Source organism: Trichosurus vulpecula, chromosome 3 (genome assembly GCF_011100635.1).
Source record: "Trichosurus vulpecula isolate mTriVul1 chromosome 3, mTriVul1.pri, whole genome shotgun sequence".
In the NCBI taxonomy this organism is placed as follows: Eukaryota; Metazoa; Chordata; class Mammalia; order Diprotodontia; family Phalangeridae; genus Trichosurus; species Trichosurus vulpecula.
Window position 1 is genome coordinate 106421573 of NC_050575.1, and position 20228 is coordinate 106441800.

The window sequence follows — 20228 nt, forward strand, 5'->3', positions numbered from 1 at the left end:
CTCTCTCTCTGTCTTTCTCCCATCCTTTCCTCTTCCCTCCCTTCCTCTCTTCTTTTTTCCTCTCCTCTCTTCTCTTTTTCCCTTCCCTTCCCTCCCCTCTATTTCCTCCCTACCCTCTTTTTATTTCTCAGTCTCTCCTCTCTGATTTCCTCTCTGCTTCTCTCTCTCTGTCTTTATTTCTACCTCTGTTCTTGTCTCTCTCCGTGTTTGCTGTCTGTCTGTTTGGCTCCCTCTTTTTCAGTGATCTCATCAGGTCTCATAGATTCAACTGTAAATCTATATATCCATCACTTGTCTCAGCTACAGTCCTATATTTCCAACTGCTGGTTGGATATCTACATCTGCTTGATCTATAGGCATATCAAATTCAGTATTTCTAAAACAATGGTTACAAGCCCAACAAGAGTTCTTGGAAGAACTTAAAAAGGACTTCAAAAATCAAATAAGAGAGATTGAGGAAAAATCAAGAGAAAAATAAAAGCAATCCAAGAAAATCAAGAAAATTATGGAAAGAAAGTCAATTGCAATTTATACCAGGAATGCAAGTATGGTTTGACATAAGAAAAACTGTTAACATAACTGATTATATCAGTAATAAAAGTGACAAAATCATATTATCATATCAATGAATGCACAAAAAGCTTTTGATAAAGTACAATACCAATTTCTATTAAAACACTTGAAAGCATAGGTACAAATGTATTTTTCCTTAAATTGATAAAAAGCATTTACCTAAAACCATCAGCAAACATTGTTTGTAATGGGGATTCGATAGAAGCCTTCACAGCAAGATCAGATGTGAAACAAGGATGTCCACTGTCACCAATGTTATTCAATATTGTAGCCAAAATCCTAGCAATAGCAATAAGAGAAGAAAAAGAAATAGAAGGAATCAGAATAGGAATTGAGGTAATAAAACTATTTCTCTTTACAGATGACATGGTGATATACTTGGAAAATTCCAAGTTAGTTAGAACAATAATTTTTTTGCAAAGTATCATAATATAAAGTAAATCCATATAAATCATCAGCATTCCTATATATCACAAAGAAAACCCTGCAAGAAGAAATAGTAAGAGATACCCCATTTAAAATAACTCTAGACAGTATGCAATACCTGGGAGTACACCTGCCAAAACAAACTCAGAAACTATGTGAACAAAATAATTAAAAAACTTTTTATATAAATAAAATCAGATTTAAATAATTGGAAGATAGTAATGTTCATGGGTAGGCAGGGCCAATATAATAAAAATGACAATTTTACCTAAACTGATTTATATATTCAATGCCATCCCAATTTAATGACCAAAACATTATTTTACTGAGTTAGAAAAAATAATAACAATTCATTTGGAAGAACAAAAGAGCGAGAATATCAAAGAAACTAATAAAAATATAAAGGAAGGAAGTTTAGTAGCATCAGATCTGAAACTCTATTATGGGGTAGGCAGTAATTATCAAAGCTCTCTGGTACTGGCTAAGAAACAGAAAGGTAGATTGATGGAAGAGACTAGGCATACAATTTACAAAAGGAAATGACTATAGTAACTGTGCATTTGACAAGTGTAAAGACTTAGATTTTGGGTGTAAGAATTCATTATTTGGTACAAAAAGTGTTGGGAAAGCTGGAAAGCAGTCTGGCAGAAACTGGACGTAGACCAATATCTTATACCATCTACCAAGATAAGGTCAAAATGGATACATGATCTAGATATAAAGAGAGATATTACAAGGAAATTTGAATAACATAGAACATATTATTACCTATCAGACTTATAGATGGGCAAATAATTTATGAATAACAAGAAAGATGTAAAACAGTCAATTTTGATTATATTAAATCAAAAAGCTTATGTACAAATATAACAAATGTAGCTAGGGTCAGAAGGAAAGCAGAAAATTGGGAAAACATTTTTATGGATAGTTTCTCAGATAAAGGTCTCATATATCAAATATATAAAGAACTTTGTCAAACCTATAAGAATATGAGTCATTCCCCAATTGATAAATGGTCAAAGGATATGAACAGGCAGTTTTCCAATGAAGAAATCGAAACATTTTATAATATGTGAAAGATGCTCTAAATCATTATTGATTAGAGAAATGCAAATTAAAACAACCTTGAGATAATTTTACACTTCTTAGATTAGCTGAAATGGTTGAAGGGGAAAACAACAAATGTTGGAGGGGATATGGGAAAATTGGGACCCTAATTAACTGTTCGTGAAACTGTGAACTGATCCAACCATTCTGCAGAGCAATCTGGAGTTATACCCAAAGAGTTATTAAACTGCCTGTACCCTTTGACCCAGCAATAGCACTGCTAGTTATGTTTCCAAAGATGATTAGAGAAAAAGGAAAAGAACCTCTATGTTCTAAAATATTTATAACAGCTCTCTTTGTAGTAGCAAAAAGCTGAAGATTGTGGGGATGCCTGTCGATTGGGGAATGGTTGAACAAGTTGTGGTATATGATCATGATGGAATAGTGCTGTGCTATAAAATGATGAGCTCAATGTTCTTAGAGAAACATAGATAGACTTACATGAAATAATGAAGAGTGAAATGAGTAGAAACAAGAAAATGTTGTCCATAGTAACAGCAATATTATTGTAAGAACAACTTTGAGTGACTAAGTCATTTTGACTATTATAAATACTCAAATGAATTACAAAGGACCTATGAAGGAAGATGCTGTCTGCATCCAGAGAAAGAACTGATGAATAGAAGTAGGTATAGCATAGTTTCACATATATACCTATTTATGTCTAATGGTAGCCATCTCTAGGACTGGGTCAGGGGAGAAGGGAAGAAAAAAAGGAAAAAGAAAGAAAGTTACGTGATAACTTTATTATATATTTAAAAGGAATAGCAAGTTGTACATAATAGATTTGTAGTTTCTTATGCAATCCTTTTTTCCTATTCTACTATGTCATGGAAATGATTGTTTCATTTCTTAAGTTCAGAATATAATAAATTAAGAAAAAACCAGAACTGATTATCTTTCTTTCTAAACTCGTCCATCCTTTGAACTTCCTTATTTTAGACTAGAGGACCATCATTCCTCTAATCATCCAAGTTCAGAACCCCAACAACACTCTTCTTCACCCTTTATTCTCTTGCTCACATCCCCTCACTCCACCTGAGCCTAGCAGAAGCCAGAGAGGCAGAAGCCACATCATATGTCATTTCAGTTTGTTCTTGGCTCTCCTCTCAGCAGCAGAAATGCTATAACCTTGTTTCCTTACTCCCTCTTGTAGTCTAAAGTCTCTCTTCAGCTTTGAAGACCGAGTTCCCACCTCCATGAGGGCAGAACTGAACAGCTGGTTTCCCAACCAAAATGTCAGAAAGCACTCTCCTTTCCCTTGGTTAATTGGGGAAGTTGACAGATCCCCGGACTGTTTCCCACCTCGCTGCAGGGGTTACTAGGGTAATATTTACACTTGCGGAGAATAGAGCAGGAAGGAGGAAGCCATTGAAAGTTATACCCTGGCTCTGATGCTGTTCTCCCCATTGCTTTTCTCCTTTAATAATAGTAGCTAGTAATTGTATAGCACTTTAAGATGTGCAAAATACTTTACAAATGTCATTTTGTTTTATCCTCACAACAGCCCTGGGTGCTGTTAGCATCCCCATTTTAGAGTTGAGCAAATTGAGACAGACAGAGGTTGACTCGCCTAGGGTAGCACAGCTAGTGTTTGAGGCAGGATTTGAACTCAGGTCTTTCCTGCCTCTAGGTCCTGTGCTCCATCCATCACATGACCTAGCTGCTATCCTATTTCCCATTACGACCAGAACCATATGAAGTAACAGTAATGTTAACAGCAACAACAACGATACTACATAAATAAATACAACAATAATCTATAAATTTCCCCAAGTGAACGAACAGCAGCGCCTGACCTACCTCTAGTGCATTTTAAATAACAGCTTAAAAAAAGAACATGCGGACGTATTTCTTGTCTCCTTTGATCCCCACGATAACCCCAAAGCAGGGCAGATGTTGTTAGCATCTTTATTTGACAGGTTAGATAACCGAGGCTCAGAGAGATTCGCACTATCTTAGTGTTGAAAGCTAGAAGGGATCTTAGAAAGACGCTAGCCCGATCCCCTCATTTTAAAGATTAGAAAACTGAGAAAGATTAAATGATGCAGCAAAGGTCACATAAGCAGAGTCATGGATTCAGGCCCAGAGTTCGTTCGGTGTTCTCGTCACCACCTCTGCATCAGAAGATGAGGGTGATGGCTCACGTGTTGAATACAGCTTGACGCACATTGCCTTATCTGATTTTCTCAAGAAGCCCGTGAAATAGGAGCTCCTATTCTTCCATTTTACAGATGAGAAACTGATGAGCTTGGAGAAGTTAAATGATCCCTCCCTGTCTACTGGCTCCTTTCCTACTGCCTACAAACATACCTAAGTCTGTCCTACTCTGAGGACTTTCTGTCACCACGCTCATCCTATAACTCTCCTGCCCTTAACTGCCAAACTCAAAAAGGCCATCCACAATAGGTACCTCCACGTTCTCTCCTCTCACTCTCTTTTTATCCCCTCACAATTTGGCTTTGGATTTTATCATTCTACCAAAACTTCTCTCTCCAGAGTTGCTAATGATCTCTTAGTTGCCAAATCCAATTGCCTTTTCTCCATCCTCATTCCACTTGACCTCTCTGCAGCCTTTGACTCTGTTGATCACCTTCTCCTCCTTGATACTCTTCTCTCTAGGTTTTCAGGACACTACTCACTCCTGGTTCTCCTCCTACCTGTCTGACTGCTCCTTCTCTATCTCCTTGGCTGGATGTTCCCTTCAGATCACACCTTCTAACCGTAGGCATCCATCAGGGTCCTCTTTTCTTATTGAACTATATACAACTTCACTCTATGATCTCATCAGCTCCCATGGATTTAATTACTATCTCTATGCTGATAATTCTCAAATCTCCTTATCCTGCCCCAAACTCTCTGCTGACCTCCAATCTCAAATCTCCAACTGTCTTTCAGACACCTTGAACTGAATGTCCAGTAGACAATCTTAAACTCAATATGTCTAAAATAGAACTCATTATCTTTTCCTCTAAACCCTCCCCCTCCACCCACTCCTGCCTTCCCTATTACTGTTAAGGAAAACACTACCCTCCCAGTCCCTCAAGCTTGAAACATAGGAGTCCTCCTGAATTCCTCATTGTTTCTCACTCCCTGTATCTAATCAGTTGGCAAGGCAAGAACTCCCTTTGCGGCATCTCTCTGATACATCTCCCTTTCCCCTCTAACATCGTCACCACTCTGATGGTGGAGGAGGGGAGGCGGCCCTCCTCATCTCACATCTGGACAATTATAAGAACCTATTTATGGGTCTGCCTGCTTCAAGTTTCTCCCCATGCCAATCCATCTTCCAGTTGGCCACTAAAGTGATATTCCTAAAACATAGGTCAGATCATGTCATCCCCCTACTCAATAAACTCTAGTGGCTTCCTTTTGCCTCCAGGAAAAAGTACAAAATATTCTCTTTGGCATTCACAGTCCTTTTAAACCTAGCCCCCTCCTACTTTTCAGGTTTTCTCATACCTTAATGCCCAGCATGTACTTTTTGATGGAGTGACACTGGCCTCCTGGTTGTTCCATGAAGAAAACACTCTGCCTCTGAGTTCCAGGCATTTCCTTGGGCTGTCCTCTATACCTGGAATGCTCTCCCTCCTCCACTCTTACTACTCACCTCCTTGGCTTCTTTAAGCCCCACCTAACATCGGGTCTGCTTAAGGAAGTCTTTCCCAATCCCTTTTAATTCCAGTGCCTTCCTTCTGTTAATGACTTTTTATTTATCCTGTATGTAGCTTGCTTTATATGTATTTGTTTGTAAGTTGTCTCCCCCATTAGACTGTAAGCTCCTTGAGGGCAGGAACTGCCTTTTGCCTCTTCTTGTATCCGTAGCACATAGTAGGTGCTTAGCAAATGTTTACTGATTGATTGACTTGCCCAGAGTCACACTAGCTGATAAGCGTCTGAGGCAGGATTCAAACTGAGGTCTTCCTGATTGCAAGTTTGTCACTTTATCCACTATGCTACACTGTCTTTAGGCTGACCTATAGTCTCTTCAGTCTGTGATAGAGACTAGGTAGGAAGGAGACACATTGTATGACCTTTGAGTTTATTCTCAACTTCTTCTCAGCAACAGAGAGGCCGTAACTCTTTTTTTTTACTCCCTTTTGGTGTCTATCTAAAGGCTCTCCTGGATTTGCTTCAGCTTTGAAGACCAAGCCCCCCACTTCCTGGAAATGTTTCAGCTTGGAGTTCTAGTGTGAGAGAAACAATTTGTAAGGATGCAGATTTTACCTGTGATAAGTTGGAAAATATAGATGGAAGCTGTAATAGGTGTGAAAACATCCCCTTCTGATCCTGCAAAGTTGCAAATGCATTTATTAATTGAACAGAGTCAGATAACGTTTCTCCACCATTCCAGCATACACCCCTACACCTTGTATTCAGGTCTGTATATAAGCAGGTCTATACTTGAAGGATTGAAAGCAGAGAAAAGCTGGTGGGGATTTGGTGGAGAGGGGAGAACACAGAAAACAATTTATAGCATTTTTAGTAAGACTAAATCTTACTTAGACTGGGTCTCTTGAGGGTTATACTTGGGTGGAAGATAGACTTTCTTGTCTAAGATTCCCCTCTATAATGAGATATTATTTGCAAAGCACTTAGCATAGAACCTGGCACAGAGTAGGCACTCCATAAATACTTATTTCCTCTCTGTCTGTCTGTCTCCCTCTCTCTTTCTCTCTCTTTCCTCCCATCTCCCTTGTAGAGGACAGGTGCCCCAACCTAGGATTGGCCTATGAGCATTTAAAAGCCACTGGTTGTGTGACCTTGAGCAAGTCAGTTACTTGTTGGGAATCTCTGTTTCCTTTTTTTGTAAAATGAGGGAGTGGATTCAATGATCTACAAATTCCTTCTCAGCTCTGACATTTTATAGTCTATGCTCCAGGACCCCCCTTCCCATTTCATGTCATATGTTCAAAGGTCCTTTCTATCTCTGTCAACCCGTGTTCTAAGATTCTAAAATGCAACTACTATCTGTCGGGGCATACAACTCATGCAGCCTTTACTAGTGACTAATCTTAGATTAATATATCAAGTTAGCCCTGAGAGAAATGCAGACCCTGAAGGAAGGTGACCCAAGGCAAGAGAATGTTGATGGGGTCGAACAAAGAGTAGGAACCAGGCTCTGTCCATTCCTATATCCAACGGCTGTAGAATGGGGTCATGAATCTCAGTCTGGCATGGACATCAGAGAAACTGAACCTGGGTCACTCAGTAATAACCTTTGGGTTGTCACAAGTCAACATCTGTGGCAGTCAGCATGAGTTAATGAGGGCAGTTAATTGTCTGTACAAATTAACTCCAATGTAGTTTACACTGATGTACTTATCTTTCTTTAATTACATTAATAAATTAATTAAGAAGATGGCTTATTTTTATTATTATTATCTCCCATATGTTCTTGGGGGCTTGAGTGAAGGTTGTATGGTTAATTTGGGCCTCTGGCCTGGAAAGATGACAGAATATGGAGCCAGCAGCAGCCACTGCTACATGTGACATTGGATAGGTGCCCTACACTGCTCAAGAGAAGGGAAGAAGCTGAATGTCAGAGAGGGGATGGAGGAAAGAAACAAAGGAGGAAGGAAAGCTTGGAAGAGAAAAGAGGATCTTGGTGGAAGTGAGGAAACAGAGTGAAAGGTGATGAGAACCCAGAGGCTCCAGAGGAATTAGGTCAGCTGAATATGCTTCTAGTGGATCTTAATATGACTGATTCCTACCTGCAAGGTCCCCTTAGCTTGTTCAAGTTTCAACTATTTCTGTACTCTCAAAAATGGTCACCATCAGACAGCTTCTTCTTATGGGCATTCATCCTTTTTCCTTCCTGGTTCCCAAACCAACAGTGATATGTTTTTATGTTTTTTAAGTTAATTTAATTTTATTTCCAGTTTCTGTTTTGCTTTTGACCACTACCTGTCCCTTAACTATTTTCCCTCTTATTCTCTCCTTCCTTCCCCTATTCTCTTTCTCTCCTACTTCCCTATTGGGTAATATTAAATTCTGTACCTGACTGTGTATGTGTTTTCTTCTCTCCTTGAACCAGTTTAGGTGAGAGCAGGTTCAAATGTTGCCTACTTCCTCTTATGTCCCCTCCATTGTATAAACTCTTCCTTTCATGCCCCATTTATGAGACAATTTTCTTCATTCTTCCCTTTTCTCCCCCTCTTTCCCAGTGCATTCCTCTTCCCTCACCTTCCATTCTTCTTCTGAGATCATCCAAGCATAATAAAATTGCACTCAGGCTCTATGTCTAATTAGACTCTCACTAAGACTCCTGGTGTTGAAAAGTTCTGAAAGGTTGCTTGTATCATCTTCCCATATAATAATGTAAATGGTTTAACATTTTTTAGTCCCTTATAATTTCTCATTCCTATTTACTTTTTTAATGCTTCTCTTGAATATGGTATCTGAATGTCAAATTTTCTATTCAGCTTTGTCCATTTCAGCTTGAAAGTCCCCTATTTCATTAAATGTCTACTCCCCCATAGGATTGTACTCAGTTTTTCTGAGTAGATTATTCTTGATTGTAATCCTAGATTCTTTGCCTTCTGGAATATCATATTCCAAGCCTTCTGTTTCTTTATAGAGATTGCTGATAAATCTTGTGTGATCCTGACTGTGGTTCCTTAGTACTTGAATTATTTCTGACTGCTTGCTATATTTTCTCTTTGACCTGGGAGTTCTCAATTTTGGCTACAATATTCTTGGCAGTTTTCATTTTGTGATTTCTTTCAGGAGGTGACTGGTGGACTTTTTTCAGTCTCTATTTTGCCTTCTGGTTTTAAGATAGCTGGACAATTTTCTTTATAATTCTTGAAAAAATGATGTCTAGGCTCTTTCTTTGTTCACAGCTTTAGGTAGTCCAATAATTCTTAAATTATCTCTCTTCAATATATTTTCCAGATCACTTGTTTTTCCTATCAGATAATTGACATTTTCTTCTTTTTTTTAGTCTTTTGACTTTGTTTTATTATTTTTTGATGTCTTATGGGGTCACTAATTTCTCTTTGACCAATTCTAATTTTTAAGGAGTTATTTTCTTCAGTAAGGTTTTACACCTCTTTTTCCAAGCTGCTAATTTTCTTTTCATAACTTTCTTGGATAGCTCTTATTTCTCTTCCTGGTTTTTTCCCCATTTTTTCTTATACTGCCCTTATTTGGTTTTTAAAATACATTTTTGCTTTTTTTTTAAATCTTTCTTTGGCTCTTCTAAGAATTCTTGTTGGGTTTAAGTCTAATCCATATTTTCTTCATGCTTTGCTTGTAGATATTTTCAAGTCATCATCTTCTGTGTTTGTGTCTTGAGCTTCCTTTTCACTATAGTAGCTCTTTACGTCAGTTTCTTTTTTCGTTTGCTCATTCTTCAAGCCTATTTCTTAACTTTGGACTTTATGTTAGTGTTGGGCTCAGCTGACCTCTGGAGAGAGGGGTGTCTGGCCTGAGTTTCTGCTGCTTTCTCAGCTCAGTCAGAGGGCCTGCAAGTTTTCAGTGCTTCCAGAGTGTTGTGATCCAGGGAGAGGTCTGTTCACTGTCATTCTGGTCTGAGCTATGCAAATTCCTGACACAGGTTTGGGTCTATTGGCTTGTGTGTGATTGAGTTTTAGTAGATTGTTGCTGGATTCAGTCACTGTTAGCCTGCTGGGAGTTCTGCAGGTTCAGAGTTACTGAACTGCTGGCTTCCCTTTGGTCTTGGTCTCCTTCCCTGGTTTTTCCACTGCAGGCTTATGTGCTGGACTAAAAATGAGAATTGAATTGCTACTATGTTCCTGGGCTCAGAGCTACACAGCTGAGTTTCTAGAATTTGTTTTGTGCTCAGTACTCAGCTAGGCCTCTGTGCTGAATTGTAGCAGCTCCTCTCTACCCTGGATTTGTGACATGCAATGGGGTAATGGGTGACAGAGGGCACCCATTCCTGCTCCCAGTGCTAGTTCAGGGGTTCCCTGGGATTTCTTTCTGCCCTGGTGCTCTGTCTTGGCTCCCTTTCTATCTCTGGACATCAGAATACTCTCAGTCTTTCACTGTTTCCACTGCAGCTGCAGGCTGAGCTACTGGCTAACTCCCACTCCAGTGTCCAAAGACCTCTCTGTCTGTTTTCCTAAACTGCCCTGGACTGAACAAATGACTCACTGTGACTTTTTCTTGGCTTTCGTCCTCAGAATTTCATCTAGTACTTTTCCTAGGTTTTTGTGGAGGCAGTGTGCTGGGAGAACTATACCAGAATGCTGACTTTCACTCTGCTCGCCATCTTGGCTCTCCCTCCTTGATTTATTTTTCTTAGTGAGGGTTTATTATTTACAAAAGAAAAGATAATCCTGAAATGTATCCTCAGATTGTCTCCTCCGCATGCTCCCCAAATAGATTCTGGCCCTCAGGTGGCCCATCAAAGCTTCTTTACCAGATTGATAAATCCTGTCTCTGATGCTAACTATCTGTGTGACCTTGGAATCCCTTCTGAGCCTCAGTTGGGCTGCATAAAATGCAACAAAGAGATGTATGACTGGAAATGACCACAGGCTGGTCATGGAAATGAAATTGAGGGATAATGGATCTTGGATTATAGATTTAGATTGGGAAAGAAACCTCAGAGGCCATCTAGTCTAGCCCCTTCCTTTCACAGTTGAGCAAACATCCATGGAGGTTCAGTGATCTTCCTAAGATTATACAGGTAGTCAGCAGCAGAAGTAGATTTGAAACCAGATCCTCTGACCCCAGGGCCAGGACCCTTTATACTATGTCATGGATGAATAGCCCATGTGCTGTTCTGCTAGCCATGTAATGTTGTTGGCCAACCTTCTGTGGAGGATTTTGTAATGGCAAACAAAGAGGGACGTTTTGCTATTTTTTCTCTTGGACTGCTTCTCAGCACTAAGGTAATCAAGTGCCTTTGATTGAGTCTTGCCTTTGAATGAAGAGTCTTTGATGACCTGCTTAAGTCACAAGAAAGCCTAAGTCACATGAGTTTGAGTCACATGGTTGTGAAATCCTCTGTGGGCTGACCCTGAAGAAGTGTATGTATTAGCGTTTTGCTTTGGGGGCTCGCTCTTTGGAAGAGCGTTCCTGTGATTTCGCCAGATGAGACTCTGGGTAGCCATTAAGGAGCTCCTGGGCTTTGAAAACCCAGATGTTGGTGCTTCTCTCTCTGGTAACTATGTATGTATTGCTATGGACAGACAGAAGCCCTGTCTGCTGATTTGTGTTAAATGCTCTGTTTATATAATTTCTGCTTGTAATTTCTGTTCGTGTTTTCTCTGAAGTTCAGGGTGCTGACTTTTCCCCCTGAACTAAGTGAATGATAAATGTATGTTTAATTAAAGTGAGATTGTACACCCTTAAAGTTGCTTTCCTTTAGAAAAGCAGATCAAAGAAGCTGTGCTAGCAGCCCTCCTGTGTGCTAGTGTTATTGGCCTTACACCTCCACAGTAGCTGCAAGTAGCCTAGTTCTTACAGTTTTATGGGAGGAAAGGGACATGAGTCACACAGGATAAGAAAGTATCCTCTCTGCATTAATGGAGAGAGAGCTCTCACAGATGAAACCCTAGATCTACTGAAATATTGAAGATAGCCTAGAAGATCACAGAAGTATGATCCAACCCTTTGGTTTTCCGGTGTGTTTCAAGGTGGTCCTAGCCCAGATGTTCTTCTTCCCCTCAAATGGGCTTCCCTCCCTGTACAAGGAATGGGAGGCAGCCAGTGTTCTAGGATTTTCACACTGGGCCTCTTTCCAGGCACCCCCACCCCCACCCTAGTGGGAAGTCATCCTTTCTGGGGATTTTTAGAAAAAAAAGAAGCCATGAAACTAAAGAAAAAAAAAGAAACACAACAACACGCACCACATACCATCTGAGAGGCAGTAGTTGCCATCTGCTTCTTCTCCAGCTGCCACTGTGGCTGCCAGCCAAGTAGCCCTGGGAGGGAGAGGCCCACCTGGGGGATGCATCTCCAAACCCCTGGAGGGTATGGGGGCTGGGCAAGGGGGTGGGAGGATCCTGGGCTCCCAAGCTTTTAAAGAAGGAAGCATGGACCTTCAGAAGTACAATCGCATACAGTACAATTTTACCCATCATTTGCGTGCCAGTTCAAGGGAATTTTCTAGTTTATGCCTGGCTTTTTCCTGTCCTTTTTTATTTATTTAACTTTTATTTTTAATTTTTATTTAACTACTTTTATTCAACTTTTAATTTTATTTAACTACTTTTATTTAACTACTATTATCTTGCCTGCTGCTCCCATTGATAGAACTTTACACTGTGATACAGGGAAAAGAACCCTGATTCTAGAGTCAGGGGACCTGTGAACAAAACCCACCTGACACCTATGTGACTTTGGGCAAGTAATTTCACCTACTTTGGGATCATTTCCCTCATCTTTAAAATGAGGGAGTTGGACTGGAAGACCCATGAGGTCCCTTTTAAGGCTACATCTCTTATTCTATGATATTGGCCCTGGTTTATATTCATTTTATTACATGGTGTGGTAGAATTTGGAGGTCCTGGGTTAAAATTCTATCTCTGCTATATGCAGTCTATGTGACTTTGGACAAATCTTCTCTGAGTCTCAATTTTCCCATCTGTAAAAGGAAAGAGTTGGATTCGATTGCCTGTAAGGTTCCTTGAAATCCTGAAGTCTATTATTTTTGATTATCCTTTAATCATTCCCTATGTACTTGAGTCTTGCCTTTCCATCCAGACTGTAAGCTCCTGAGTATATGGACTGGGTTTCAGCTGAATGTAGGCATAGAAACATAGGGGTTCAGAAGATCCTGCTAACTCACAAGATGGCCTAGGGAGGACTGGGGTGCTTTGCTTTGTAGCTTAGCAGAGACAAGGGGCAGAGGCCCCAGGAAGGGATCTGGGTTGAAGCAATTCACCACTCTTGTGCACCCTCCCTTCCTCCCGCCCTCCGATTTAATTTTGTCATTTTAGATCAATAACTTTGGTGTCCTTTGTTTTTGTCATAGTCGCTTCTAGATATCTGCCCTCCCCCCATCTTCTGCTCCCTCAACCACTAAGGATTCGAACCCCCACTCCTCCAATGACAAAAAAAGCACCAAAGCAGAAACAACCAACACAGTGACTGTATCTGAAAACGTAGGTAGTGTTCTAATGTCTCTGGCCTTTCTCTCTGGCCTGTGTTTTATTTTGCTAATTCTGAGTCTATTCTCCAGAGGGAGGATAGGTCCAGTTGGGTTGTCCTCAAATGAAACAGTCACCCCTAAACCCCAGTAATTTTGACCCTTGGAGCTCTCTTACCCCACTAGCTCCTACCCTAAAAACTTCCTACAGTGGGACCCCCTTCTCTCCAATTACGTTCATTGCAGTGAGTCTTAGAGCTCAAACTATATTTAAGCCTTTCTCTACCTCCTTCCTTCCGTCCTTCCTTCCTTCCTTCCTTCCTTCCTTCCTTTCTTCCTTCCTTCTTTCCTTTCTCTTCCTCCCTCCCTACCTCCCTCCCTTTCTTCCTTCCTTCTTTCCTTTTTTCCTTCCTTCCTTCCATCTTTCCTTCCTTCCTTCCTTCCTTCCTTCCTTCCTTCCTTCCTTCCTTTCTCTTCCTTCCTTTCTTTATCTTCCTTCCTTCCTTCCTTTCTTTCTCTTCCTTTCTTCCTTCCTTCCCTCCCTCCTTCCCTCCTTCTCTCCCTTTTACCTCCCTCCTTCCCTCTGTCCTTCCATGGTTTTATTGTAAGTAATAATTATCTAAAATATTATATGATATAATATCATAACAACATTTAAAAAATAATATATTAATACAATATATGTGATTAAATGATATATGCTCTCTCTCTCTCTCTCTTTCTCTCTCTCAACAGCACACCCTTCCACTCAATAGGGGGCACATTGCCACCTATTACTTAGCATGCTTCTTGTGTATGTAACACAATTCAAACTTGATTATGTCCTGGTTTACTTGGTTCTATTGGTTTCCTCTGCATTGATTCCCTGACTCAATTATAAGCTTCTTCAGGGCAGGGGACAGAAGAGGAGACAGCATGGTGTTCAGTGGAAAGATCACAGAATCTGGAGTCAGAAGAACCAGGTGCAAATCCTAGCTCTAAGTAACCATGTGACCTTGGGCAAGCCACAGCACTTTCATTAATTTTAGTTTAGTTTCATCATTCGTAAAATGGAAAAAAATACTGGCACCATGTACCTAATGAGCTGTTATCAGAATGGCACTGTGTAAACCTAAAAGCACTGTAAGTTTCAGCAGTATGTTGGTAAATGTGTAACAGCTGGCTCTCTGAAAACAAACAAACAAACATACTCACGACACACTTTTAAGTGTGTTTAAGTATTCTTATACTTTCAAAGTGTATTTTATACTTAGACTTTGTAGCTAGATTTAAAGTATATTTTACGCTTACATATATAGAAAACATGTACTGTATATGTATATATCTTCTCTACATGTTTGTGCATATATATGTATGTATATGTACGTGTGTGTGTGTGTGTGTGTGTGTATGTGTGTGTAGTCCATCTTGTCACCTTCAATAGAATGTAAGCTCCTTAAAGGGAGGGACTATTTCATTTCTGTCTTTGCATCCCCGGTACTTAGCATAGCACCTGGCACATAGTATGTCATTAATAAATGCTTACTCGCTTAATTGACTAATTCATCTACTTCATCTAAGTAGAGGGAGGTGGAGACAAGGAGGGAGAACATGCCAGCCTTTCCAGCCTGTGTGAAGGTTGAGAAAGGGGAGATGGGGGGGAGGTCAAGCGTAAGGTGCAGTAAGGAAGGACAGTTTGGCCGGGCTGTCTAGGGCATGGAGGGCAGGGATAGAAAATAACGGTGAAGAGGCAGATTGGAGCCAGGTCACAAAGGTCTCTGAAGACCAAACAGATGAGTTTGTATTTGATGCTAGTTAATAAGGAGCCATGGAAGATTTTCGAGCTATTTATTGTTAAAACTCTTCTTTTCCTTCAAAGGCCCATAGTTGAGGTACCATCTCCTCTGAGATAGGTGGCTCAACGAATAGAGTACTGGCCTTGGAGTCAGGAAGACCTGAATTCAAATGTGGCCTCTGACGCTCACCAGCTGTGTGACCCTGGGCAAGTCACTTAACCACTGTTTGCCTTAACCCACTGGAGATGGTAATGGTGAACCACTCCAGTACCCTTGCCAAGAAAATGCCACGGACAGCATTGGCATGATATAGACCACAGGGTCACGCAGAGTCTGACAGGACTAAACAACAACTCTTCCCAGAAGCCTTCTCTGATCTCCCCATTTGAAGTAGTCACCAGCCTCTTTCTCCCTTTAATTTTCCTAGAACAGTCTGCCCAGAACTCTTCTTTACCCCATCATGTTCTGTATGGTTTCCCATATCTCACATACAGACTCAGAAATTGTAATTGCTGACTGGGGTGAGATGGTAATTTCCTTAGAACCTAGTACAGAACCTTTCCAGGAGGCAATCAATAAAGCACTAGACCTGGAGTTAGAAAGGCCTGAGTTTGGGGCAGCTAGGTGGCGCAGTGAGTAGGGCACCGGCCTTGAGTTCAAATTCGGCCTCAGATGCTTGATGCACTTGCAAGCTGTGTGACCTTGGGCAAGTCACTTAACCCTAATTGCCCCGCCTTCCCCCCTCCAAAAAAACCCCCCCGAAAAACCTGAGTTCAAATCTTGCCCCAGATACTTATAAGCTGTTTAGCCCAGGTCAAGACATTTAACTTCTCTTATCCTCAGTCCTTACTTGTAAGATGGAATAACAATCACACTTCTGTCACTGAGTTGTTGTAAGGAACAAATGAGATAGCAAATAGAAAGTACTTTTCTTCACTTTTTAAAAAAATTATTTATTTTAAGTTTTCAACATTCACTTCCATAAGATTTTGAGATCCAAATTTTCTCCCCTCCCTCCCCTCTCTCTACCCCAAGATGGCATGCAATCTGATATAGCTTTTACATATACATTCATATTAAACATATTTTCAAATATAAAGTACTTTGCAAATGTTAAATCATACCTTTCAGAAGCCCTATTTTGCAATATTTTGTTTTTTGTCTGTATTTGTGCCTTATCCCTCTACTGCACTGGAAGCTCCATGAGGGCAGGGACTGCATCTTATCTAAATGCCATGGTATTGGCCATCCCTGTCTTCCAGGGAAGCACAGTCCTGGTTTGGCTTCAGAAGTATTCTTTTCTCACAGAGAGGCTGGGAAAGGCAGACCTCCCTCCTCCACCCTGGGATATGCTTGGGAATGACAAGGAGAACTCTGTCTCTTGATTTATGTTCATGTTTCAGAGTTTCCTTGTAAATTAGAGCAACATATTTCACAAAGGCAAGATGCCTTGGCAGCATCATCCCTGCCAACCCCTGCCAGGAAATCACAGCTAAGAAAGAGCATGGCCTCCCCACGGCAGTTTGGTGTGACTCCCAGCTCACAGACAGAGAAAGAAGGGGCTCAGCTGTCCAAGGGAGGTTGGAAAGAACCTGGGACTGGGAGTCCCCAAGTAAATCAGAACACATTCATCCAAATTAATTTTGCCCTTCAAATTGGCCTCCCTGGTCGGACACACACGTACTCCTGAGATGCTGCCCACAGGCCCCAGAAGTCTGGGACTCCGCCTTGGGAACTGCTTCTTGTGCCCAGGGCACATTCTTTCAAAGCTGCTCAAGGGTGGCAAATCTTTGTCCTTTCAGGTTCAAGTTCAATAAGCATTTATTGAGTGCAGTATGCACTCCAGAAGGTACTAGAAGAAGTAAGACCATGACTGTTTCTTTAGAAGCAGTTTAAGGTCGTTGAGGTGGTCATTCAGTGTGGTACAATGGAGAGAACATTAATTAGATTTGGCAAAAGGAGACCTGGGCTTGGCTCCTGGCTCTGACCCTTTTCAGCTGGGTGGTCTTGCAAACTGACTTTGCCTCTGTGGACGTCAGTTTCTTCATCTATAAAATAGACATAATAATACTGAGACCACCCCTATTGACAGGGTTGTAGGAGGGATAGTGCCTTGGAAACCTATGGCAACAAAATAAAATTGTAATAGGAAGCTGGGCAAAAACTGGTGATGGGAGCAGTGTTGCCTCTGGAGCGTAGAGCTGGGTTCAATTGTTTCAAGTGTGACCTTGAGCAAATCACTGAACTCCTCTGGGCCTCAGTTTCCTCTGTCTGTTATCCATAAAATGAGGAGATTGACTGGATGACCTCTAGGTTCCTTCTAGCTCTAAATTTGTGATTCTATAATTAGGCTGGGTAAGATTGGGATCACAAATGATCTCTGACCTGTCAAATAGTGAGACTGATTTTTTTTTCTGTGTGTGTTAATTGTTGTTTGGTTGTTTCTGTTATGTTCAACCCCTCCTGACCCCATTTTGGGGTTTTCTTGGCAAAGACACTGGAATGGTTTGCCATTTCTTTCTCCAGCTCATTTTTACAGATGAGAAAACTGAGCCAAACAGGGTTAAGTGACTTGCCCAGGGTCACACAGCTAGTAAGTATCTGAGGCCAATTTGAACTCACGAAGATGAGTCTGCCCGATTCCAAGCCCAGTGCTTGATCCCCTGCGTCACCTAGCCACCCTTGTGTGCAAATTCCCAGAGGATAATTCCATCCTCTCCTTTCCCTCCAACAGATTGATCTGATCACCTTTGGGAGAGAAAGAGAATGGGAGCTCTAGGACCCGGACGTATTGCCAGTCAGGGACAGATAAATTGACAAATGGGCATCTGGGATCATAGGATTCAGAGCCAGGAGGAAGCATTGATATCACACAGTATACCCCTCCCCTTTCATTGTACATGTGAGAAAATGGAGACAAATGGCTTACTCAAGGTCATGCAAGTAGCATGGATTCTAGCATATGGAATTAGAGCTGTGAGGGGCTTAGCCATCGTCTAATCTATGAAATATTATTTCCCTTCATGCATGCTACAGTCAAGACAAACTTGCCTTACTCTTCCTCCTACAACATACCCCATCTCCCATGCTTCTTTGTGTGGGCTGTCCCCACGGCTAGGAAGCGCTTCCTTTTCAGCTCTGTCTTTTGGAATCAAGGGTTTCCTTCAAAGCTCAGTCAAGCGCTGCCTTCTGCATGAAGGCTTTTCTGTTCCCTCCCCTCCACCTCTATCCCCTCTGCCCAGCTGCTTGAGCTGCCCCAAAATTATATATGTGTATATATATATATATGTATATATATATATATTTAATATATTCCTACAAGTGTCTGTTCTCTCCCTCACTAGGATGCACTCCCCCCCCCCCCCCACCGAGGGCTTTCTATACAGTACCAGCACAGTACCTGGTACATGGTAGGTGCTCACTGAATCTTCTCCGTCTTGTTGCTTGGTGTTGTTTGGACCGAGAAAGTGCTTAATAAATCATTGTGGATTGATAGGCCAACCCGCTTATTTAACAGAGGGGAAAACAGGGAGAGGTTAAGTACAGCTTGCCTGGGATCACACAGCCGGTAGGTGCCAGAGTCAGAAATTGAACCTGTGTCTTCCTGACTCCAAAGCCAGCCCCCTCTCTATTACACCATCCGGGGTTCAAATGCAGGCCCAATGACTCCCAACCAGGGGTCTTCTGGTTATATCGCTTTCCCTGGGCAGTGTTACAACCACCATCAAGAAACGTTTTGAGCCCTCCCTGCCCTGATGTCTCTGATGTCAGTATTTCTTTCCACTGCAGGGGCTGCTTGTCATGTTTACATAACTTATCTCAGGCCCACATTGGCAAGTTTAAAACTGAATGCCAAGCTGGTCATGGGTTGCTTCTCAAGCGGAACACCAGGGTCAGTAAAAGAGCTCAGCTCAAACCCTTTGACGCCCTGGGAGGGCGCAGCCCTGTCCTGGGGGTGGGCAGAGAGGGGAGATGGGTAGAAGAGGTCGAATGTGCTCAGCTGGGAGAGAATGTTCAGAGGAGGCTTGTGTGGCATGGGGCAGAGCACGCCCAGGCCTACCTAGTTTGTGTCGATGTAGCACAAGGGGAAGTCAGGATTTGTCCATTGTCCGGTTAATTGGATGGCTGTGGATCCAGACATTTTTGTGGTCTGCTTGCCTGAATAATCCTGGTGAGGATATGCCAGAGCACACTCAAAGATTTCGGTCTTTCTAACTCAAGCCTGAACTCCCTTTCTTCCCTCAGGGAAGGGAGGGCCAGATTTCCTGTCTATGGATTGGGGTATGCAATCTACTGCTAGGTTTTCTGTGTGAGCATTTCTACCTCAGAAATCAGCAAATACTAAGAATCAGGGCTTTGTTTGTTTGTTTTGTTGATTGTCTAGCCAGAAGTGGGGAACCTTTGGCCTCTAGGTCCTCAAGTGCAAAGTTTGGACTCAGTTAAAGGGCTGCACTTGAGGACCTAGGGGGCCACATGTGGCCTTGAGGCCAAAGGTTCCCCACCCTGGTTTAGACTTAAGAAAGTGATGGAAAAATGCTAATAGTGTGGATTAAATTTAAAAGTGTGTCATGCCTACTTTTTTTTTTGAGAACTGGTTGTTAAACTTTTACAAGAACACCACTGCCATCAACAGAATGAAAGATGGAAGAAGTCCAAAGCACTTTACCTCTATGCCTAGGTGCTTTATGGGAGTGAGGGTTGGGGTGTGTGTGTGTGTGTGTGTGTGTGTGTGTGTGTGTGTGTGTGTGTGTGTGTGTCTGTATACAGCACCTAGCAGTGTTTGGCACACAGTAGGCACTTAATAAATGCTTGTTGATTGATTAATTGCATGGAGGAGTATCAGACCCATGTCTGTGCAGTATGGAGCACTGATGTGGGAGGCCGCTAGGATACCCTGCCAAGCCCTGTCTGGCTTCCACATTTCTACCCCTACTTCCCTTTCCTGTGCTCAGAATGCAGTACAAGGTTGGGGTGGGGGTTGGGGAAGCCAAGTCACAGAGAATCTCAGAGGGTGGCTGGGATCTGTGTGAAAGCCAGACAAAGTAGAGGAAAGACTCTTTGACCATGCCCTCTATGGTGTTACCGGCAGCCACCACCTTCCTGAGTCAGAGAAACTTCAGCTCTGGAGACCCAATCTTCTGATTGGTGAATGGTTCTCTCAGAGCACTATTTCAGAAAAAGTCCAAGCTATACTTCACTTGCCTCCTCCTCCAACTCTCACAATCTCCTTATTCCCTCGAATACACTTTGTTTCCCCACTTCTTTCCCTTCCTCCCTTTAAA